Consider the following 6,873-nt stretch of genomic DNA (forward strand, 5'->3'; position numbering starts at 1 on the left):
ACCAGAGTACCGGGGGGTTACCGGAACCCCCCTGGGGGTTAATGGGCCTACATGAGCCCTAAGGGAGAAGAGGAGGGCCGGTCAGGGCAGGTCGCGCGCCCCCTCCCCCCTACTCCGAATAGGACAAGGAGGGGGGCGGCGCCCCCCTTTCCTCTTTCCCCCTTCCCCTTTCCTTCTCCAACAAGGCAAGAGGGGGGAGTCCTACTCCCGGTGGGAGTAGGACTCCTCCAAGCGCACCCCTAGGGGCTGGCCGCACCTCCCCCTCCCTCCTTTATATATGGGGGCAAGGGGGCACCCCATAGACACAACAATTGATCTCTTGATCTCTTAGCTGTGTGCGGTGCCCCTCTCCACCATAATCCACCTCAGTCATATTGTAGCGGTGCTTAGGCGAAGCCCTGCGTCGGTAGAACATCATCATCGTCACCACGCCGTCATGCTAACGGAACTCTCCCTCAAAGCTCGGCTAGATCGGAGTTCGAGGGACGTCATCGAGTTGAACGTGTGTAGAACTCGGAGGTGCCGTGCGTTCGGTACTTGATCGGTCGGATCATGAAGACGTACGACTACATCAACCGCGTTGTACTAACGCTTCCGATTTCGGTCTACGAGGGTACGTAGACATCACTCTCCCCTCTCATTGCTATGAATCACCATGATCTTGCGTGTGTGTAGGAATTTTTTTGAAATTACTATGTTCCCCAACAATTCCTTGTGGTCAATCTGTCTTGATAGAGCATCCAGAAGAAAATCTTACGCCTTAGTCTGCATGAGGAGCTCCAAATATGCTTGAAAATGTTATGGTGAATCTCTGTTTTTTAAAGGCTTGGTACATCCTCATGGAAGAATAGTGATTACAGTTCCAGGTGTAATGCCATCTATCTTGAGCAATGATTGTCCCTCTGGAGTTGAGGTCTTGAGTCAATGCATTGAACTGTTGATATGCCTGCAGGGACAAAGGTCTATGAAAAAGATGACTGGTGTCCTGCTGCTCCATCACCTGGGACAAAGTGATTTTATTTTCCATGGCAAATGAGAAGTGCTCCGGGTAAGTGAGTGAAAGTGGCATGCCCATCCAATTATCAGACCAAAAGAGGGTAGTGTCTCCTACCCCTTCCTTACAAATGGCATCTCTCTTATAATTTGGCAGTAGTTTGCAGATCTCCCTGCACCAAAATGATCCAACTACCCTGTCTCCTGGCAAAGAAGATTGATAGTATGTCTCCCATATTATCTGCACCCATGGGATATCTGCTTTGTTGAGGAACTTGTGAAGAAACTTCATCAACACTGATTGGTTATGTGTGCCAATGTCTAGGACACCTAATCCCCCATATTCTTTTGGTTTACATACCTTGTCCCATGAAATTAATAGGGTCCCAGACTCAAGAGTGCCAAATTTTCTCCAGAAACATTGTTTGAGGTAAATGTTGATTTGCTTAACCATTGTTTTGGGAAGGGAGAGGGTGCACATGAAGAATGTGGGCATGCTTGTGAAGACTGGCTTGAGCAAAGTAAGTTTATCGCAGTAGAAAGCAGAGTGGAGCAGCTTAGCAATCTAGTTTCAATCTTCTTCAACATTGGCACATAATCAATAACTTTGGGTTTCGTGATACTGAGAGGGAGTCCAAGATAGGTATGAGGTAGTGTGCCAATTTTACAACCCAGCGGTTCAGAAAGCTGTTACATCCTATTCTCAGGTGTGTTGATGGAAATCATGGTTGATTTGGAGTAATTCACCTTGAGCCCAGTGTATGCAGCAAAATGAAGCAGGAGACTCTTTATGTGTGAGAGTTGTTGTGCATCAGCATTAACCACTAAAATGGTATCATCAGCATATTGTATTATAGGATAATTAGGGCATGAATTATGCTGGAGAGGAGAGCTGATCAGAGAGTTCTACATGGCTTCATTCATCATGGTTTGAAGTAAATCAGCTGCCAGTACAAAGATTAAAGGAGAGAGTTGATCTCCTTGTCTGACCCCTTTTTTGCAGAGAAATTGTTTTCCAGGGATTCCATTGAGGAGAATTGAAGAGTAGCCAGTGCCATAGATCATCTTAATCCAGTTGATCCACTTAACCCCAAATCCTTTGGCTTTCAGGATATCAATGAGAGTCTCATGATTTAGCATATCAAAAGCCTTCTCAAAATCCAATTTCAGGAGTACAGTTTCCTTCTTTGATTGATGGCATTGATGGATATATTCATACCCCCAAGTAAGGCAATCTTGAATGCATCTTTTATGTAAGAAACCATATTGGTTTTGTGAATCATCTGGACAATAACCTTCTGTAGCCTGTTAGCCAGTAGCTTGGTGATAATCTTCAATGTGCAGTTTAGGAGGGAAATGGGTCTAAATTCAACTGGCATGCATGCAGCATCTGATTTGGGGATCAGGGTGATAAATGAGTAGTTGACGCTTTGTAGGTTTACAATGCCATTGTGAAAATCCTCAATGACTTTATAGAAATCCTCTGCAATAATCTCCCAACAGTGCTTGATAAAGGCTGCATTAAAACCATCAGGACCTGGTGATTTATCAGTGGGCATCTCCTTGATCATTTTGTCAATTTCTTCTTTTGAGAAAGGGGTTTCTAGAGTATCCAGGTCTTCAGGTTGCAGCAAAAGGTGATGCAGGAGAAGTGGGTTCTATGCAGTTAACGATGTGCCCAACATTTCCTTGAAAGCTCTGAAAAGAATGGCTGCTTTTGCATTATGATCCTGATGCTCATTTCCATCCTCATCTTTTAACATAGATATATTGTTATGCCTGAATTTTACTGTTGCTTTTGCCTAAACGTATTTAGTGTTGGCCTCTCCCACTTTAATTTGCCTAATGGTAGCTCTATGTTTCTAGTAAAGTCTGGTGTTCCAAGATATCTGCAAGATGTGATTTGATAATAGCCCTCCCATTAGCTTCAATAAGACTCAGGGGTCTGAATTCCTCAATATTATCATAACATAAGATCATCAAGTTTGAGTTCTCAATGATCTTCTTGAGATCGGATTTGTCTCTGGCCCAAAGTTTGATCCCTTTCCTTAATCTCTTGAGCTTGACTGCAATCCTCTTGGCACTATCCTTTACTGTGTCTTCTTGTGTCCAGTTCCTTGAGACAAGATCCTTGAAATCATGATGAAGCAGCCAATGATTCTCAAACCTAAAAAATTGTGATTTAGGAATAGTTATGCCAATTTTGATCAAGATTGGGATATGATCCGAAGTAGTTCTTGCCAGAGGATGAGTAAAAGTTGTTGGGTAGGTCAGTGTCCAATATTCAGTGGTGAAGCACCAGTCAAGTTTCTCAAGAAGGGGAGCATCCTGCATATTACTCCAAGTAAATTTCCTACCCTTAAGTAGGATCTCAACCAGAGATTGATTATTAATAGCTTCATTGAAAGCAAACATGTCAGAAATATTGCTCCCATCTCTGTTTATGTCCTGTGGGTATCTGATGTAATTAAAATCCCCTGTCACCAGCCAATTGGGACAATCTGCTACTTGAAAGTCTCTGAACCATTCCATAAAAGTTGTTCTTTCTTATTGTTGATTCTATTTATAAGGGAAATCTAATCAAAAACTGACGACTCATTTATGAGAAAAAGCAAACCAAAAATTGCAAACTCAACGAGGACTTGTCAACCACACAACACTAGATCATAATCACAAAACACAGTCAAACACCAGGATCCGGAGCCACCACTCAACTTCCCTAGCTCGCATGCGAGCCACAACGTTGCACCGCTCGGACACATTGTAGCCCTTGCTACGTGAGACGATCGCCCGCAGACCACAAAAGTTACGCGGAACATCTACGGCCGTTGTTGTCCCAACATACTAGCCAGACGAACCCATTAGATCTTGTCTACCGGGCCGACGAACTCACTACCCTCATTGCATCAGGTCACAACCCATGCAACACTGAGCGGCTAGCCTACACCCTAGAGTTGCAGCCACACCTCCATTCGAGATCACTTCTTGGCGCACATCCATTGTTCAGAGTCATCGCTCCGGCATCCACGGACCCAAACAAAGCACGATCCAAATTGCCATGACCAACCAAACCAAAAAGCAACACCAAAAAAAGAGTAGATGACAGCAAGAGAACGCCCAAAGGCAACATTGGAGGATAGTAGGGCCATTGCCAAACCGAGCACGACCACCATCGCAAAGAAAAGACAAGTGTTCATTGCGATACCAAAAGGGAATCGACACCCACAGACACCATTGTCGTAGAGCTTTTGCTCAAAACCATATCCATCACAACATTGATGCCCAAGAGTAGCGTAGATCTCAAAGGCAACACTAGAGCAAGCTGAAATCGACTGGCTGCAAGATGTGCAACCCAGGGCAGAGGCACATAGCACTGCTGAGGTGAACGTCCACACCACGAGCTAGACCCCGTCAAGGCGCCAGACAGAGCTCGCGATGAAAGGAGCATGGGCAACCGACACCATCACGACTAACGCACAGGACGCGATGCAAGCTTCAACAAGAGCATGGGATCCTTTTGAGGTCTCCCGAAGCTTCGTGTGTTTCTTATCGTCCAAAAAATTTATTTTAAATTGGCAACTTATTTTGACCTTCGTAGATATGATTTTCTGTTAAAACAGTAACAAGCAGAAAACAGGAACCAACAGTGGGCATTAAATTAATAGGTTAGTACAAAAATAAAAATTAATGTAAAATGTATATAAAAATGATAATATAATAATAGGAAACAATAAAAATTATAGATACGTTTGAGACGTATCAACAGCTTGCATGATCATCCTTGCCTCCTCATCTAAATCCTCTATCTTCTAGGTGATCGCCTTCACGTCCTCTGAAGCGGCTGCGATCTCCACCTTCTTCTCGAGGATGGCCTTCTTCTCTTCGAACTTGAGCTTCTTCGCGGTCGCCTCCATCAACATGTTAAGACTCTCAGCCTTGCATGCCTCCTTGACGTCTGAGTGCTTGATGTATGCCTCCTCCTTCGAACCTCTCTGTCATCTTGGTCGCCGCACCTTCTCGCTGCGCCCTCACCTCCTTCCCTTCTTTCCCCGTGCCCCTCTTCTAACCTTCTTGGGCGGTTCTTTTGTTGGCTTAGTTGGATCACCGGTTTCTTCCTTGGTGCCATGGGCGATGATCTTGACAATGTATAGGTTCCACTTAGGTTGTCCATTCAACTTCAAACAACGACGCATGACGATGAAGTTTTTCTTCTCCGACTTCAGAAACACACTACACGCACAAGAAGACTACAAAAGAAAACATTGTTAACAATGCATATCTGGCTACAAATGATCAACAAAACAATGCATATCCGGCAACAAATGATCAACAAAACAATGCATATCCGGCTACATATGATCAATAAAACAATGCATATCCAACAAAATTCCTGGCTTAGGAGGTCTAACACAAGACTTTGGTCTGCTCAAGTATAGATCATCTGATGAGCTTGAAGGCTACATTAATACTACCTTCCTGCAAAACTTAGTCCAGTACATGCCCTTTGATTGTTTTTAGAGCCCTTCTCCCCCTTCTTATCCTTTTAGTTGCTTTAGGCACCCCCATGGAGATGCCAGTGTGTGTTTTGTAAAAACATGTAACTCCTACACATTTAATATAGGAAATTGTCCTACAGTCATTTAAAGTCAACAAAACAATGCATATCCGGCTACAGATGGTCAACAAAACAATGCATATCCGGCTGATCTACACAACAATGCATATTCAGCTATAAATGATCTATACAACAATGCACATCCAGCTACAAAATGATCTACACAACACTACATATCTGGCTGCAAATGATCTACAATCCCTTGTAATGCACGGTCGGCGACGACGACAGGGCCCCGTGGCCCAGGCCCCGACCTCCACCACATCAACCACTAGCACGCCCACCGCCACGACCACCACCTACGCCTCCGCCGGCCTTCTCTTTTTTTAGCGTTGCCGCCTTTGTGGTTTTCGTTTTGACGCGACGATTTTGCCGTGTCGCCGAGTTGATCTTCTGGGCGAGCATGACCTCTAGATCCCCCACCACCTTCGTCTCCGGTAGGTTCTCCTGTGAGTCCGTGCGTCAGTAACGAGAAGAAAATGAGAGTGGGTGAAAAAGGGAGAGAATTGGGTGGAGAGCGGTAGGATAGTAAAAGAGTGTGGGGGGTTTTGCCGCGAAAACAGTGCGGACAACTACAATTTTTTTGGCTCTGCCATAGTTTTGGGTGTGCATGGGATGTAGAAGTCCTACTTGGCTCATGTCCGCACTCCCGCAAAGTTTCCTGGTTTGGTTTCGCTTTGCGGGAGAATTACGGTACGAACTGCTCCACGGATCGACGAGAGTTGAGGTTGGATGGCTTGCGTGATCCGGACAGCTAAGTTCAGACGGATACGAGAGGTCTGAGGGTCGGCATCGGGAGATGCCCCGAGGTCGGTTAAGCAAAGAGTGGTGAAAGTATATTCATCGTATGACCATGAATATCCAGTGCGAAATGACTATAATTTTACCTCGCACATATCACCATGCTACTGCTACTTTATGCCTTGGGTTTTCACCGTGTCACTAGAACTACTAAACGGACGGCCAGGAAAGACCCGGCCTTCCTTTCTCGTGCCGCAGCTGACCCACGCCGGCCGACTGATATGGATGGCCGGTACCACGTCCCTGTCCACATGGGCCGATGGCGACCCTCCATGTGGCGCGCACACGAGCACGGGCCAATCATTCCACAACGTCAGTCGAAGATTGAGCCCCCCCGCCCTTGATGAGCGCTCATGTGCTGCGCTCTCTTTGTCCCGGATCGGATCCCTTCGGAGAGCGAGAGGAGCAGCGTCGAGGTCCTCCGCGGTACGTGTCACCAACCGATCATCGATCGAGCGAGCAGC

Source organism: Triticum aestivum, chromosome 6A (assembly GCF_018294505.1).
Source record: "Triticum aestivum cultivar Chinese Spring chromosome 6A, IWGSC CS RefSeq v2.1, whole genome shotgun sequence".
Classification (NCBI taxonomy): Eukaryota; Viridiplantae; Streptophyta; class Magnoliopsida; order Poales; family Poaceae; genus Triticum; species Triticum aestivum.